A 17,311-nucleotide genomic window follows, 5' to 3' on the forward strand; every position below is an offset into this window, starting at 1 on the left:
TTTATGGAACAAGGGAAGACAACCATAAGGTCTAACTGCCCATGGGGTCGGGCAAAAACAGCCATATTTTTCTTCTTGCAGAGAGCCTATAAATGGATGTGGAAGTAGGAAAGATATCGCTAAATTATTTTCCTAGCAAGGAATATTAATATTAATACCCTGGAAAACGAATGCGCTCCAAGGGGGAGGTCTATAAATGGCTGCTCTGGGAATGTCTGTCTTACGCGCTTGAGATAAGGACTGAGATATGCCCTGGTCTCCTGCAGAACCCTCAGGCTTACTAGGGTGGGGAAAAACTCCGCCCTGGTAAATTTGTGGTCAGACCGGTTCTCTGCTCTCGAACCCTGTTTTCTGTTGTTTAAGATGTTTATCAAGACAATACGTGCACCACTGAACATAGACCCTTATCAGTAGTTCTGCTTTTCCCCTTTGTCCTGTTCCCTCAGAAGTATGTGATCTTTGTTAGACCCTTATTAGTAGTTCTGCTTTTTGCCCTTGAAGCATGTGATCTTTGTACCTACTCCCTGTTCTTATACTCCCTCCCCTTTTGAAACCCTTAATAAAAACTTGCTGATCTGAGACTCAGGCGGGCATCATGGTCCTACCGATAAGTGATGTCACCCCTGGCGGCCCAGCTGTAAAATTCTTCTCTTTGTACTCTCTTTACTTCTCAGCCGGCCAACACTTATGTAAAATAGAAAGAATCTACCTTGAAATATTGGGGCGGGCGGGTTCCCCCAATATTTTATCTGTTCTAGGAGCTTTCTGGAGGAATCCTTAGGGTTTTCAAGGTAAACAATCATATCAGCAATCAGTAACAGTCTGACTTCCTCTTTACTGATTTGAATGCTCTTTCTTTTTTTTTTTTTTTTTTTTTGAGATGGAGCCTTGCTCTGTTGCCCAGGCTGGAGTGCAGTGGTGCGATCTCAGCTCACTGCAAGCTCCGCCTCCTGGGTTCCAGCCATTCTCCTGCCTCAGCCTCCCGAGTAGCTGGGACTACAAGTGCCCGCCACCACACCCGGCTAGTTTTTTGTATTTTTAGTAGAGACGGGTTTTCACCATGTTAGCCAGGATGGTCTTGATCTCCTGACCTCATGATCCACCGGCCTTGGCCTCCCAAACTGCTGGGATTACAGGCATGAGCCACCATGCTCAGCCTGGATGCCCTTTATTTCTTTCTCTTGTCTCATTACTCTGGATAGGACTTCCAGTGCTATGTTGAAGAGAAGTGGTCAGAGTGGGCATCCTTGTCTTGTTCTAGTTCTCAGAGGGAATGCTTTCAACTTTTCCCCATTCAGCATCACATTGGATGTGGGTTTGTCATAGATGGCTTTTATTATATTAAGGTATGCCCCTTGTATGAAGATTTTGCTGAGAGTTTTAATCATAAAGGGATGCTGGATTTTGCCTAATGCTTTTTCTCCTCCATCTACTGAAATGATCATGTGATTTTTGCTTTTAATTCTGTTTATGTGTTGTATCACATTTACTGACTTGCATATGTTAAACCATCCCTGTGTCCCTGGTATGAAACCCACTTGATCATGGTGGTTTATCTTTTTGATATGTTGTTGGATTCAGTTAGCTAGTATTTTGTCAAGGATTTTAGTGTCTATGTTTGTCAAGGATATCGGTCTGTAGTTTTCTTTTTTGGTTATGTCCTTTCCTGGATTTGGTATTAGGGTGATGCTGGCTTCATAGAATGAGTTGGGAAGGGTTCCTTCCTTCTCTATCTTGTGGAATTCTGTCAAAAGGATTGGTACCAATTCTTCTTTGAATGTCTGGTAGAGTTCTGCTGTGAATCCATCTGGACCTGGACTTCTTTTTTGTTGGTAATTTCTTAATTACCATTTAAATCTCACTGTTACTGGTCTGTTCAGGGTATCTAATTCTTTCTGTTTTAAGCTAGGAGGATTGTATTTTTCCAGTAATGTATCCATCTCTTCTAGGTTTTCTAGTTTATGTGCATAAAAGTGTTCACAGTAGCCTTGAATGATCTTTTGTACTTCAGTGTTGCCAGTTGTAATATCTCCTGTTTTGTTTCTTAGTGAGGTTATTTGGATTTTTTCTCTTTTCTTGATTAATCTTGCTAATGGTCTATCAATTTTATTTATTTATCTTTTCAAAGAACCAGCTTTTTGTTTCATTCATCTTTTGTAATTTTTTGTTTCAATTTCATTTGGTTATGCTACGATCTTGGTTATTTTCTTTCTTCTGCTGGGTTTGGGTTTGGTTTGTTCTTGTTTCTCTAGTTCCTTGAGGTGTGACCTTAGAGTATCAGCTTGTGCTCTTTCAGTCTCTTTGATATACACGTTTAGGGCTATGAATTTTCCTCTTAGCACCACCTTTGCTGTATCCCAGAGGTTTTGATAGGTTGTGTCACTACTGTTGTTCAGTTCAAATAACATTTAAATTTCCATCTTGATTCGTTTTTGACCCAATGCTCATTCAGGAGCAGGCTATTGAGTTTCCATGTGTTTACATAGTTTTGAAGGTTCCTTTTGGAGTTGATTTCTAGTTTTATTCCACTGTGGTCTGACAGAGTGCTTGATATAATTTCAATTTTCTTAAATTTATTGAGGCTCGTTTTATGCCCTACTATATGGTCTATCTTGGAGAAAGCTCCATGCACTGTTGAACAGAATGTGTATTCTGTCTGCTGTTGTTGGATGAAATGTTCTGTATATATTTGTTAAGTCCATTTGTCCCAAGGTATACTTTAAATCCATTGTTTGTTGGTTGATTTTCTGTCTTGATGACCTGTCTAGTGCTGTCAGTGGTTTATTGAAGTCCCTCACTAGGTATTATCCTAAATGCAATGGAAGCCACGAATGAATTTTAACTAAGAGAGTAGTGACATGATCTAATTCACAGTTTTAAAAGAAATCTGAGGAAGAGAGAGAAATAGCGGAGTGAAACAGTGACATGTTTAACAGAGAAAAGGGGAGAAAAGTGGATGAAGATGTAGGAAAAAGAACTAGGGGAAACAGTGAGAAAAGGAGAAACAAGTAGGGATAGAAAAGGTGAGAGCCAAAGAAACAATGTATAAGAAATGAGATGGGAGAGTAGTGTGGAAGAGGGAAGAGTCCACTGCAGTAGTTCAGTGACAAACAATGGTGACCGAGTTAGAATCTAACAGTCTCCACTGGAAAGAAGGAGATGAATCTGACATATATTTGGAGTTAGGAACAAACGGATTTGGCAGTTGTCAGAGATGATGTGATAAAGGAGAGGAACATAACAGCAAAGTGTCAAGAACAACTCCTGAGTTTCAGGTTTAGGGAATTTGATCAGAGACAGAGGCAGCATTTACTGAGATGAGGGTGAAGTGAAGCAGGACACACAGCATACATGGGTCAAGAGTGCTGTGTTGGCTGGGTGCAGTGGCTCATGCCTGTAATCCCAGCACTTTGGGAGGCTGAGGTGGGTGGATGATGAGGTCAGGAGTTCAAGACCAACCTAGCCAACACGGTGAAACCCCATCTCTACTAAAAATACAAAAATTAGCCAGACGTGGTGGTGGGCACCTGCAATCCCAGCTACTTGGGAGGCTGAGGTAGGAGAATTGCTTGAACCCAGGAGCTGGAGGCTGCAGTGAGCCAAGATTGCTCCACTGGACTCTAACCTGGGTGACAGAGCAAGACTCAGGACTCCATCTTGGGGGGCAAAAAAAAAAAGAGTGCTATGTTTTGGTTATGTTTGTTTCAGGAAGGCTTTAAAAACATTCAAGTAGCGCCAGGCACAGTGGCTCACACCTGTAATCCCAGCACTTTGGGAGGCCGAATCAGGCGGATCACAAGCTCAGGAGATCGAGACCATCCTGTCTAACACAGTGAAACCCCGTCTCTACTAAAAATACCCCAAAAAAATTAGGCAGGCATGGTGGCAGGTGCCTGTAGTCCCAGCTACTTGGGAGGCTGAGGCAGGAGAATGGCGTGAACCCAGGAGGCAGAGCTTGCAGTGAGCCAAGATTGTGCCACTGCATTCCAGCCCGGGCAACAGAGGGAGACTCCCTCTCAAAAAAAAAAAAAAAAAGAAAGGAAAAAAAAAAACATTCAAGTAGGGGCCAGGCACAGTGGCTTACGCCTGTAATCCCAGCACTTTGGGAGGTCAAGGCAGGCAGATCACCAAGTCAAGAAATCAAGACCATCCTGGCCAACATGATGAAACCCTGTCTCTACTAAAAATACAAAATTTAGCTGGGCGCGGCTGCGGCACCCGTAGTCCCAGCTCCTCGGGAGGCTGAGGCAGAAGAATTGCTTGAACCTGGGAGGCAGAAGTTGCAGTGAGCCGAGATTATACCACTGCAATCCAGCCTGGGTGACAGAATGAGACTCTGTCTGAAAAAAAAAAAGACATTCAAGTAGGAATGTCGGGTAGGCAGTTGGAAATATGAATCTAGAACTAAGAAAAAAATTCAGGAGGAGATAAAAATTGTCAGCAAGTACTTGGGAGTTAAAGCCATTGGAAAGAATGAAATCATCTGAGGGACATGGAGAAGGAAGTGACAAGGGACTAAGAACAAGACCTGTGAAAATCCAACATTTACACTTCGAAGGAGTCGGCAAAGGAGACAGAGAATAAACAGTTGGGAGAACAGCTTCATGATCTTAACTAATCTAGGCTTTATAACTTTTTTGATTCATCTCTTTCTAGTAGCCCTTCCTGATTGGCCTGAATTAATTCTGATTATATCTTTAGCCCTTGAATTCACATTTCTCCCTATTACTTGCCTATGTGGTGCTTTTTACTATTTTGAGCTATTCCTGTATACTGCTTAGCCAAGCGTTAAGTTTTCCTGGATTGCTATTGGAAATAGTGTTGATAGAAGTATTCAAGCCTGGAGTTTAGGAAACATTTCTGGAGTTTAGAAGAAACTTTTGTAGGAGAAATGTTAAAAATGTGAAAATCCCTAGAAAAACTGATTGTTTCCCTTCTCCACAATGTTTCTGCTATAGATGAAATGTGACAGTAAAGTTTAGAAGCAGCCACATAGTGAATGGCATCTGCTGGGGACCTTTTTGATATCATTTATTATTTCTTAGTATTATTTATATGACCTGAATTGATACATAATTTTGCCTCTCACCCAACATGTTCCAGGTAAAATACGTACAGTGATTATGGTCAAGGTACCAGCAGGTCAAGTGAGCTGCCTGATATACCAGAGGAATTACTAGGAAAAAAAAATGACAGCTGGGCACGGTGGCTTACGCCTGTAATCCCAGCACTTTGAGAGGCCAAGGCAGGTGGATCATGAGATCAGGAGATCAAGACCATCCTGGCTAACACAGTGAAGCCCCATCTCTGCTAAAAATACAAAAAAAAAAATTAGTCGGCATGGTGGCAAACACCTGTAGTCCCAGCTACTAGGGAGGCTGAGATAGGAGAATCGCTTGAACCCAGGAGGCAGAGGTTGCAGTGAGCCGAGGTCGCGCCAGCCTGGATGACACAGTGAGACTCTGTTTCAAATAAATAAATAAATGACTAAGGTTGCTGTGTAGGCAGAGGTTCCAAGTTAACAGGACAACAGCTCTGCCAAGGGGCAAGGATTCTGATAAATAAGCTACTCAGGAATTCATACAACCGCCCCAGTGGACATAAACATTTTTACATCTTAAATAAACTCCATGTGTGGTAGACAGAATAATGGCTCTCAAAGTTATCTATATCCTAATCCTCAGAACCTGTGAATATGTGACCTTACAAGGCAAATGGGGCCTTTTAGATTAATTAAGAATCTTGAGATGGGAGATTTTCCTGGTGGACCCACTGCAGTCCAGTAGCTCCTGTAAGAGGGATGCAGAGCTGCTCTGCCTATGGAGTAGTCATTCTTTATTCCTTTACTTTCTTAATAAATTTTCTTTTGCTTTCCTCTATGGACTTGTCCTAAATTCTTTCTTGCATGAGATCCAAGAACCCTCTCTTGGGGGTAAAGAAAAACAAGAGGGATGCACAAAGGTCAGACTCACTGAAGGTGATGTGAGGCCAGCTGCAGAGAGATAGGAAGAGAAGTCATGATGGAAGAGCATCAGAGAGAGATCTGAGGTGCTACGCTACAGGCTGTGAAGATGGAGGAGGGAGCCAAGGAATATGCAGGTGTCAGTGGAAACTGGGAAAGGAACTCTCCCTTAGAGGCTTCAAACCCAGCACAACCCTGTCAGCACCTTTTAGTGCTGAAAGACCCTGAGTTCTGACTGCTAAACCATAAGATAATGAATTTGTGTTGTCTTAAACCACTAAATTTGTAGTAATTTGTTATAGCCGTAACTAGAAGCTGATACACATCTGTTTTGTTTTGTTTTTCCTTTTTTTTTTTTTTTTTTTTTTGTCATTCTGGGTCTTTATTTTTGGACATGTAGCATGTTTTAACAAATTAGTTTGTCATGGGCAACCTTTGAAACATCAAAAGAAATATATTTTTCATAAATTCCTTGTCAGTGTAAATTAACTTTCAAATCAATGTAAGTAGCAGGGTAGAACAATGTGTTTCCAAATACTGACCAGTGTAACACTGAGTTACAATTAAGGTATCTGTCAGGCCTCGGAGCCCAAGCTAAGCCATCATATATCCCCTGTGACCTGCACTTATACATCCAGATGGCCTGAAGCAACTGAAGAACCACAAAAGAAGTGAAAATAGCCAGTTCTTGCCTTAACTGATGACATTCCACCATTGTGATTTGTTCCTGCCCCACCCTAACTGATCAATTGACCTTGTGACATTCCTTCTGGACAATGAGTCTCAGAAGTTCCCCACCAAGCACCTTGTAACCCACGCCCCTGCCCACAAGGGAAAAACCGCCTTTGACTGTAATTTTCCACTACCTACCCAAATCCGACAAAACTGCCCCACCCTTATCTCCTTTTGCTGACTCCTTTTTCAGACTCAGTCAGCCTGCACCCAATGATTAAAAAGGTTTACTGCTTACACAAAGCCTGTTTGGTGGTCTCTTCACATGGACACGTGTGACAGTATCTAGGAAAGTTGAAAATTAAGATTTATGTAAAACAAATTTACTTCCATTTGTTTTCTTTAAAAAAAAAAAAGATTTTAATTTGCAAGTTATATATTTTACATGCAAAGGCAGCTAACTTTAAATCTCATTTCCATCTCAAATAAATGACAATTTAAGAATTAAATGACAATTTTTAAAAATTAAGCAAAAAATAAGGAAAAAATGGTGATGTGCCTTTAAAACCTGTTGAGTAGAATAAATAAAAACCAAATGTTATAGTTTCTCACTTTACCATGAATATTAGGAGTGTTATTTCATGTTTATATGTGAGTTCCTATGCATAAAAATCTCAGTAAGACTGAATGATTTAGATCAGTCTATTTTTCTCCAACAAAAGAACTCCTTAACTTCTAGATATTAAAAACTGCACTCTTGCTTTTGCATTTTACTGCAAACAAAACACAAATATATTTCATTTTACATCAGTACAACCAGACAAAAGTACAAAAGTACTTCATGTACTTTTACATCAGTACAAAAAGACATGTTACTTTTTAAAAAGTAGTAAGTTTTGTGAATTTTGTCATTTTTTAAAATCCTACACAGAACCACAATACTGACGGAATCTATCTAGTGCACCCACAAGTGCCTCCTTGTTTTGATTTCACAGTCCTTTTCTCACAAAAACCTTAAAAGTTCAAAGAATAATACACACCATGTGGACAGTCTGGGGTTAAAAAACCCATGGCTCTGGGCAACAACAATTACAGTTAATAATATCCACCCACAAAGACTGTGTTCTTAAAACTTTCAGACTTGGTTTGCTGTAAATAAAACATTATGAAATAAAGTCTTTTGCACACTGACAACACTTATCAGACATCAGCAAGGCCACAGCAAAGGAGAGTGACTTACATTAAAAGGACAGGGTAGCAGCTGGTTTTGGGATGGCACACCTCGTACATTCTGCTCAGAAAACACGAAGGCTTTTACAGAAAACTTAATTATGGAGGGTTTCTCTGCACTATCAACAGTGATATCAGTCCCTAGTATTTAAAAAGCAAAAAATATCTTCATAAACACAACTGAAGATGAAGGCTCTACCTAGAAGAATGCATAGAACAGAACCAAAGAAGTACTAGTGGTGTGTCGGTGATTTTTTTCCTGGCATTAACTGGCATGAGCATTTTTGGCATGTTGGATATTTATCTTATATCAACCATAACTAGGATGAAGAAAGCCATTTGAATGATGAAGAGTGAATGCGCTTCTGGTCCTTAACGGCAGGAAGCATCTAGTTCAACATTCCATACACAGCAGGTGCTCAAAATGTGCTGGTAACTGATGGTATCTTACTCAAGGAATCTGTTAATTATATGTTAACAACTACTGAGTGAACCTAATAAATGTTTAAAGGCATGACTTAGATTTCTAATAAATGTATATAAACATGACTTAACATAGTTCATATAGTTGTTGTACTTCCCTAAAGAAAACTTGTAAACATCTAGTGAGTGTCTAACTAATGGTATAACATTAAAAACTGGCCCCCAAAAATGCCCAGGGAACGTTTGGCCCTTCAGCACCCAAAGCTCTCAAAATATAACATTAAAACCTCTCTGCTGGCCGGGGGCGGTGGCTCACGCCTGTAATCCCAGCGCTTTGGAAGGCCAAGGTGGGCAGATCACGAGGTCAGGAGATAGACACCATCCTGGCTAACACAGTGAAACTCCATCTCTACTAAAATTACAAAAAGTTAGCCCGGCATGGTGGCGTGTGCCTTTAGTCCCAGCTACTCCGGAGGCTGAGGCAGGAGAATGGCTGGAACCTGGGAGGCGGAGCTTGCAGTGAGCTGAGATCATGCCACTGCACTCCAGCTTGGGCGACAGAGCAAGAATCTGTGTCAAAAAAAAAAAAAAAAAAAAACCAAAAACCAAAAAACAAAACACAAAACACAAAAAACATCTCTGCTACAGGGATTTCAGTAGTCTGAAAAATTTCATACCTGAATAGTTTAAATGTTCTCTGCTACATTTTAAATAAGTGCAAGGCTTCTATACTCAGGAATTGCCTAAGTTTTTATCTTTCCTCAAAAGAAAACATTGAATGACACAGAAGTAGAATCACTTACTAAATTAACTTATAAAAAACTAATAAAAAACAAAAGCCCCCTCAAAGCAAGGTTATTTTCCATAGTCTTAATACAACTATTACAAACGTTTAAAATCTTACAATGTAGGCTCTCTTCTACCTGGTTTTAGATATCTTAATATTCTCATCCCCTCTTTTACTGTGAGAACATGTATGAGTCCAGGCACCCCATGGCACAGCGGCATCTATTCCAGTATCAATGATAGAATCTGTAGTCATCCATCTCAAGAAAATAAGGAAGAGGAAGTTGAAAACAGCCTATAAAGCAAAGATGTAGCCTGTTACTGGTCCACAGTGAAAAGTAAGTCTGTCCAGTTGTTTGTCCATTGGCAACACAGATTCCACCGATACTCGGTCATACACTTTCTCAGTTCTCTCCACAACATTCCTCCAGGTGTAGAAAGTCTTTACTATGTTATGGATATTTTCTGGAGCCAGCAATGCCCGACTTCAGTTGGAAAATAGCTTTTTCCAATCCCTCACACAAAGATTTTACTGAAGTTTCTCATAAAATAGTAAGATTTTCTGGAAGCACCTCAGGAATTCCACCAACCCTGGTACTTACAACCTGTAAACCACAACTGGCTGCTTCCACAATCGCCATGTAGAATGCTTCAGTAAGGGAGGTATTAAGGAAAATAAGTCCTTGAACCAAGACATTGCTAACATTCTTGTGTTCTAAAGCTCCCAAAAGATGCACCCTGTCGTGCAACTGGTATCTTTCTGGAACTTCTTGCAAAATGATTCTCCTTGGTCCCTCTCCTCCAATTATGAAATTTAAATCTGAACATCTCTGACAGAGTTTGGGTATTATAACACTAAGCAAATTGCTTCCTTTTCTGTAAACAAGTCTGCTGACAACAATAGTTACACTATCATGCCTTCTAAATGGGTCTGGAGTGAAGTCAGTAGGATCTACAGCATTAGGAATGACAGACAGTATTTCAGGAATCGGTGCTGCTCATAGTATGGTATTTTCCTTACTAGTATAAGAAACGCAAATGATATGGCTTATGTCACAAAGAGACACAGAAGTTTGTTTGTAAGCACTGAGCCGACCTTAGCAAATCCAGAAAGGGAATGGTCTGTGAAGACTGTTTGAAGCCCCATTGTCTTCGCATGGAAGAGAACATCATGGGTCATGGCAGAAAATGAACTATGTGAATGGATTATTGTGACTCTCTCCTGAACAAATATGTACTTGAGCAATGGCAGACTGTGAAAGAGGGTCATGGCCATAGACTGGTTATACATGATTTTCAGAGGCAAGTAATAGACTTTGAGGTCATTAGTGAGGTAACTGATGCCTTTTCGATTTCCATAAGCATGAATCACAATTATAACCTTATGCCCTCTTCCAATCGGGCACTGACAGAGCTGGTAAATGTGGCTTTCCACACCTTCCATATTTGGGTAGAAAAAGTCAGATGCCATACATATATTATGGGTACGGGTTCTACGTGGGTAAAGACTTCCAGGGCTAACCCGAGAGAGTGTAGCTGAGGGAGGCTGGCCATGCCCACTTTCTCCTTTATATGCCATGCTGAGATGGTTTAGGCATCAGTTCTTAGAGCAACCCAGTTAAGAGTTGTGTCCTCTATTACCAGCGAGTTCCATGGCCACCTGTGTCCAGACCTCCCGCGGCTGCCGCTAATACACATCCTAAGTGAAGAAGGAAGATTTGCCAAGAGTGTCTGTCAGGACATTTGACCTAGAGAAAGTAATATGTATCCAAAATATGATATACAATTAGAAGATGCAGCAAACCTCATCTGTTGAAATAATGAAGAGCACCAGCTATATAAAGCATGCAAAAGAAAAAAAAAAACTGATAGGTTAAACCTCCTGCAAGTGCTTTGTATTTACTATCATCCTCCTCCTCATCAAATGGTCCTGCCTTTGTACATCTATCATTCATCCATCCATTCATTCATTTATATGTTTACAGAGGCTGCTTGTGTTTACCATCTCAGGGAACACCATTAATATTCACTAAGTTACCAGGACATTCTTAATTCCCTCTTCTCTCATACCTCCACTTGCTCCATCTTTTCTCAGCCAGAACAGTGACCATATCGTTGCTTCTACCTCTAAATTTTCTCAATACCTACAGCCACTCCTCTAGTTCAAGCCACATCATCTTTCTCCAGGTTTACTGAAACAGTCACCTTTTCTCCAGCCTTGCAACCCTGTTCTTCATGAACCGCAGCCAGAGTGATTTTTCACAACTCTGATCCGAGGGCATTTTACTACTACCCTGCTTAAAACCCTCAATGGTTGTCCAGTGTTTTCAGGATAAAGACCAAACTCCTCAACCAAGCTAACAAAGGTTTGTAGGATCCCCACCAGCCCTGTCTCTTGACTCTTATACTTCAGCTTTAGTGAACTTTTTAAAGATCCTCCTGAGCACCATGCTTTCACCTCTAGGTCTTCGCACTTGCTGATCCATCTATGCTCTTCTTGCACCTCTTTTCCAGACTCACCCTTACCTGTCCAGATTCTATTCCTCCAAAGTCTTCCCTGAATCATCATCCCAATTTAGGGATATAGCAATATTACATGCTTCTATTTTGCTGCACTCTATACTTTTAAAAATAAGATCCTTAAGGTGGTTAACAGTCTTCATTTATTCTATGTCACTATAGAAATCAGAGTTAAAATTAGTACTAGAATTACTCCTAAATGCAATAGATGCTTCTATTGCAGATAAAGAGTTTTAAGAGAAAAATAAGTTTACAGTTTAATAAAACATTACATGCTATTTGAAAAATATAGACTTTGTTGAGAATCTTTTTTTATTTGAAATTTTCCTTTTGAAATGTTTGGCAGAGATCCAACCCGAATAACTTAATTTTATATTAGATATAATTTTTAGTTTGTCAAAAATTTTGTGGTATACAATTTTTTTAATGAACTTAAGATCAGTTTGCCTTTACACATGATAGATTAAAAGAATGTATGGGAACATACATAAACACTAACATAAAAAATAAAAAACTAAGAACAATATCTATCCATTAACAGGGAACTGCTCAAATAACTCATGGGACATTCATACAGTAGACTAATTTAACCACTTCAAAGAATAAGATAGAGCTATAGGTACTGATATGAAAAGATGTGTACTTTGTTGTGTGAACAAAAGCAACCTGTGTAACAGTATACGTAATGTTACTGGGATCACAGAGCTTTTCAAAATTATGTGTGTGTGTAACAAAGAAGACATGCTGAACATAAAACATTTTTTTCAACAGCTAACTATCTATATAAAGTGAGCCCTTCACCATAGCTAATATTATACTTTCTTAGAGAAACATTTTGGGAGGCCGAGACGGGCGGATCACGAGGTCAGGAGATCGAGACCATCCTGGCTAACACGGTGAAACCCTGTCTCTACTAAAAATACAAAAAACTAGCCGGGCGAGGTGGCGGCGCCTGTAGTCCCAGGTACTCGGGAGGCTGAGACAGGAGAATGGCGTAAACCCGGGAGGCGGAGCTTGCAGTGAGCTAAGATCCGGCCACTGCACTCCAGCCCGGGCAACAGAGCCAGACTCCGTCTCAAAAAAAAAAAAAAAGAAACATTTATGTTGTATGACAGTAGGCAGAAATCTCTATGAGTCACCACTTCAGCAATACCCAGCACATGACTAATGGTCATAATACTATAAATTCTAGGATGCTTACAGAGGCAAAGATGACATTACATTTAGTAATCTGCTACATTTTATTACATTCTAGTTTTTTGGAAATTTGTAACACACTTATGAAATACATGGTGGCTTTCTGTTAACGAAAACACCCTACCTACTCTGTAACAATGTAATCAAATGAAAACACTTTGAGTTTTTAGGAGAAACGCTAAAGAAATACAGTTATAATTATGGTCTGTATCTCATAAACATTACTTCTGAAGCATTTTTCTATGACAACTAAACTCTAATTAAAAATGAAGAAACTCAATGTGAGACAAATTGGCCAACAGACTCAAGTTTCCTATTCTCTCAGATTCTATGTCCACTGCATGATTCATTAGATATGTAAAGATATATCTAATATAATTCTATGTCCATTGCATGACTCATTAGATATGTAGTGGTATATCTAATGCCAAAGTATGAAAAGCAACAATAAGTAAAATACACACATTGCTGTAAGAAAGTAAAACATAAGAATACATATTAAGTTTAATCTCTTACTTTCCTCATCATCAACAGCAAGCTCTTCAGTAATCTACCCAAATAACTGAACCTTTCCTATTATCTACAAACTTAAATTGATAGCAAAAAAAATGGAAGAGTAGCTTAGTAAAAACATAGTGAATAAACAAAAATTAAATGAGAAATATAAATGAGGAGATACTACTTTTGAAATGACCAATTCTCCAAACATCATTTCTATTTATCAAATATAAATTAGGAACATCACTTCTGAAGTGGCCATTCTCCAAACATCAAAACTCCAAAATATCATTGGTTTTTTACTAATAGCATGCATTTTGTTGACACTATTATCACATTTTGATTTACCATCACAAGTTATTTCTCGTTATTTTCAAATCCATAATGTATTCAAAATAAACCCATACCCACAGCAGAAATTAATCTCGGTCACACTGACGATCCAGTGCAGGAAAGTTACTTAATGTCAGGAATATAAAGGTGTGTAACACAGAAGAAAGCCTGCACTTAATTCCAGGTGAACCCTAGTAAGTGATTTCCCTTCTTTGAGCTTCAGTTTTGTCCCCTATATAATAGAGATAACGGCCGGGCGCGGTGACTCATGCCTGTAATCTCAGCGCTCTGGGAGGCCGAGCCGGGCGGAGCACGAGGTCAAGATATAGAGACCATCCTGGCCAATACGGTGAAACCCCGTGTCTACCAAAATACAAAAATTAGCTAGGCGTAGTGGCACACGCCTGTAGTCCAACTACTAGGGAGGCTGAGGCAGGAGAATTGCTTGAACCCGGGAGGCAGAGGTCGCAGTGAGCCGAGATCGCCACTGCACTCCAGCCTGGGCGACAAAGCAAAAAAAAAAAAAAAAAAAAAAAAAAAAAATATATATATATATATATATATATATATAAAACATGAACACATGAACTACATTTTAGGATTGCTAAGAGGTTTAACAATAAGAACACAATACCTGGTATATAATGATGTGTTTGATAAATAGTAATCCACGTGTTTATGTGTCAGATACTGTTTTAAATGCTATACATGTATAATTTAGTCAACGAACAATAATTATCCCTATCTCTGGTACTGCCTTCACCTTCTACCTCTCCCCACCCTTTGGGGACAACTCAAAACTTTTTATCCAAGTTAAACAGCAGAGAAATAATAATAACTATGTATCACGCACTGTGCTAAATTAGTTACGTGGAATTTCGTTTAATCCTTACAACAACCCTCTCATTAATAAAGTAGGAACTATTATTAACTTTATTTCACTGACTAGGAAATTTAGGCTTAGACGGATTAAATAATGTGTCTAAGGTTAGATATCCAATAAAGTCTGATTTCAGAGCCCCCATGCTTAGCAACTCTGTCACACTAAAAACAAAAAATTACTAATTATAATTCATTAATGTCATATAGCAAACACCTACTGCTCAATGACAGTTGGTTTCTAATGAGATTTTGAAACAGATGAGTCAGACAACAGGTATCAGGATCTACACCAGATCAGCAGAGTTTCCACTTCTGTCATTTGAAACAATTCCAATCTGTTCCCAAAGGGGATCTGAGGTGGTGAGAATTTCAATTTCTAATCATTTAAGTGCCAAGATAGGTGATCAGATAGCGATTCACAAAGCGGTATTTTTGTTTTGTTTTGTTGTTTTTTGTTTTTTTGCTCTCCACACAAGCGAAGCAAAACCCAGGCTCTGACCTAGACTGGGTTTGCAAAAAATTACCTCTTAGTAACGACTGGGGATCAGCTATTCCACCACGCCATGCCACAAAGCACTCTAAATTTACAACATTCAATCCCTCGGTGTGAAAAGATTAGGAAAGGAACCAGGGGTGACTGCATAGAGGAGCACGCCCTCCAGAACTTTCCTCTGACTTCCAAGGCACTCTACAAGCCTTCCCTTTCTTTTGTCAGCCTCTCCCCGGGCAGTCCTCCAAACTGAGGGTTGTGGGCGGAAGGCATCGTGCAGGGTCTCCAGCTCTATTCCCCAGTTCCGCACATGTGGGCGTTCTAGACCCCGCATGGACTGGGAGAAAAAATAGGGAAGAGCCTATAAACCTTGCTAGAGGGCAAGAATAACTATCTCTTTCTCTTTGCAGGGCCAGAGAGTTCATCAATTCTTTTTGAGGGTGATGAGCTGAAAAAAGGCGACCCTCTAAGCGCAAGGCGCTTAGGGATGAGGGTGCCCCTGGACACCCTACAGTAGCTTCAGGCTCTGATATCGCTCTGGATTTAAAGCAGGGCGGGTAGTGGCTGGATCCCTCCTTCCCAGCCGAGTTCGCCCACACCAGCAGCCCCAACCGCCCCGCACACCTGTCGCCCCTCTCTCCGCACTTGGGTGGACAGGTGAAGGCAAGCGCAACTTCACCTTGACGGCCCCAGGGGCCAATCAGAGCACGCGACTGCCGCAGCCAGGCAGTCGCAGAGCGTCCCGGCTCCCGCAGCCCGGGGACCCAACAAACCTCCGCTTCGGGGCCTCAGAGCGCTGGGGGCTCCTGGAATCCTCAGGCTGAGGCGCGGAGGCCCCGAGATAGCGAGTAAAAGTTCGCGAGGAAAAGAGAAGGCAAACAGGGAAGTACTCACCAGGCGCAGGAGGGTCACTTCTCCCACCAGGGCAACAACTCGGCTCAATCCGTGCGGGGCGGATACGCCCCTAACCAACCGCTGCCGCCGCCGCCGCTGCCTGGGCCTCCGGGTCAGTAGCCGCTCGCCGCCGCCTGTTTCGAAGGGACCAATCATAAGGCGGGGGGCGTGGTCTGAGGCCCCGCCCCCGGGCCGCAGGAAAGCACGCGACCGGAGAGCGCTCGCTTGTCAGCGCCTCCAGCGCTGCGCCTCTGGGCGTCTCGGAGCTTCGGTGGCCAAGTCCCTCTGTCCACTGAAAGGCGAAGTGGTTCAGTCCGAGCAGGTTCTCCGATCTGGCCCCTCAGCGACAGCCAGATCGAAAGGCACAGCCCCTCCCGTTGTTTCCACAGGCCTGAGAGGTGAATGAACCTCGCCTCTAAGAATTGCTTCTGAGCGTCCTGGAATGTTGCGGTGCAGCTGAAGGCGCTTCCCTGAGTTTTATCCTGATCTGTTAAGAGCCGCTCCCAAACCCACATCCACTCGGGAGCTGGCTGGCCTGGCGCCATGGTTTCCAGACACAGCCTGGAACCCAGCAGGAATGGGGGTCCTCAGCAGAAATCTTTCAGAGAGAGGCCCCTCTTCTCAGGTGTGGAGGGATGAGGAGGAATCCTGTAGCCCCAAGTCACAAAAGGAGGATGTTGGCTCTTCAGCAAACACGGGAGCCTGAAAAAAAAACAAAAAACAACAACTTCAACGTCAGGGATGTTTACTAGCTCCCAGGGTTGAAATAAAGCCGAGATGGCCGGGCGCGGTGGCTCAAGCCTGTAATCCCAGCTCTTTGGTAGGCCGAGACGGGCGGATCACGAGGTCAGGAGATCGAGACCATCCTGGCTAACACGGTGAAACCCCGTCTCTACTAAAAAAAACTACAAAAAACTAGCCGGGCGAGGTGGCGGACGCCTGTAGTCCCAGCTACTCGGGAGGCTGAGGCAGGAGAATGGCGTAGACCCGGGAGGCGGAGCTTGCAGTGAGCTGAGATCCGGCCACTGCACTCCAGCCTGGGCAACAGAGCGAGACTCCATCTCAAAAAAAAAAAAAAAGAAAAGAAAAGAAAAAGAAATAAAGCTGAGACTAGACATCAACCTAACAACGTAACAATCCGAAGTCGGTTATATCTGTAAATGTGGCTTATTTCATAGCAAAAATAAATAAATTTTTTAAAAAATCACTGGCTTTGTCCCCGAGGCCTGTGTTGCAATCCAGGCCCTTTTTTTTTTTTTTTTTTTTTTTTTTTGAGACAGGGTCTTGCCCTGTCACCCAGGCAGGAGTACGGTGGCAGGATCTCGGCTCACTGCAGCCTTGATATCACGGACTCAAGCGATCCTCCCACCTCAGCCTCCAGAGTAGCCGGGATTACAGGCATGTGCCACCACACCAGGCTAATT

General features: G+C 41.7%; 1 protein-coding gene and 1 pseudogene across 6 annotated transcripts in view; both read right to left on the minus strand.

The window, feature by feature from the left end:
- LOC105493846 (growth arrest specific 2 like 3) overlaps positions 1–16,068 on the minus strand; it is a 55,552-nt gene extending 39,484 nt beyond the window's left edge. For 2 of the 6 annotated variants that reach the window (XM_011761792.2, XM_071071257.1), the window contains exon 1: positions 15,888–16,066. The gene's annotated coding sequence lies outside the window, so the exon portion shown is untranslated. Of the gene's footprint in view, positions 1–6,932; positions 6,980–9,210; positions 9,269–15,887 lie in introns of those variants that run through there. The other 4 variants (XM_071071255.1, XM_071071260.1, XM_071071259.1 and 1 more) reach the window with 4 other exon arrangements.
- On the minus strand, positions 9,207–14,113 carry LOC105493845 (phosphatidylinositol N-acetylglucosaminyltransferase subunit A pseudogene; annotated as a pseudogene).
- Positions 16,069–17,311: the final 1,243 nt, after the last annotated feature.

Source organism: Macaca nemestrina, chromosome 10 (assembly GCF_043159975.1).
Source record: "Macaca nemestrina isolate mMacNem1 chromosome 10, mMacNem.hap1, whole genome shotgun sequence".
NCBI lineage: Eukaryota > Metazoa > Chordata > Mammalia > Primates > Cercopithecidae > Macaca > Macaca nemestrina.